The sequence below is a fragment of the Penaeus monodon genome, chromosome 28 (assembly GCF_015228065.2).
Source record: "Penaeus monodon isolate SGIC_2016 chromosome 28, NSTDA_Pmon_1, whole genome shotgun sequence".
Lineage (NCBI taxonomy): Eukaryota > Metazoa > Arthropoda > Malacostraca > Decapoda > Penaeidae > Penaeus > Penaeus monodon.
The window spans coordinates 35,230,758-35,231,249 of NC_051413.1; positions in this window are offsets into that span (position 1 = coordinate 35,230,758).

Genomic DNA, 492 nt, shown 5'->3' on the forward strand with positions numbered 1-492 from the left:
TTAAAGGGATCACCTGGGAGATCATAAGTCTTGCCCAACTTGCATGATTTTTAGTATGTTAAATATATCAGTCGGCAAATGTTAGCCACCGGACCAATATAAGAAAATTAAAACAAAAAAATTTAAATCCCTAAAGGATATATTATTTACCAACCAAGGTTGATAAAACAAATGTCAAAATGCTTTCTTGCTTTCTTGCAGTGGTTTCATTTAGTCATGGGAGTATAACAACATTCTTTTAGCATTTCAGATACTACCTGTTATCCTTTTCAAAGGTATTACTCAAAAATGTGGTTATCAGGAAGAATGGGGCACTTTACCTGTGGCCTGCAGTTGTGCTCCAGAAAAATATATCGTTTGTATTGTAGCTTCTCTAAGGCTAAGAAATATCTTTCATGTTATTAATATGTTTCTTATGGCAAGATCGAGTGGCAAGGAGAAGAGGTTGAGCATTGGTTATGTTCAGGTACATTCCCGATACTGTCCTGCTGT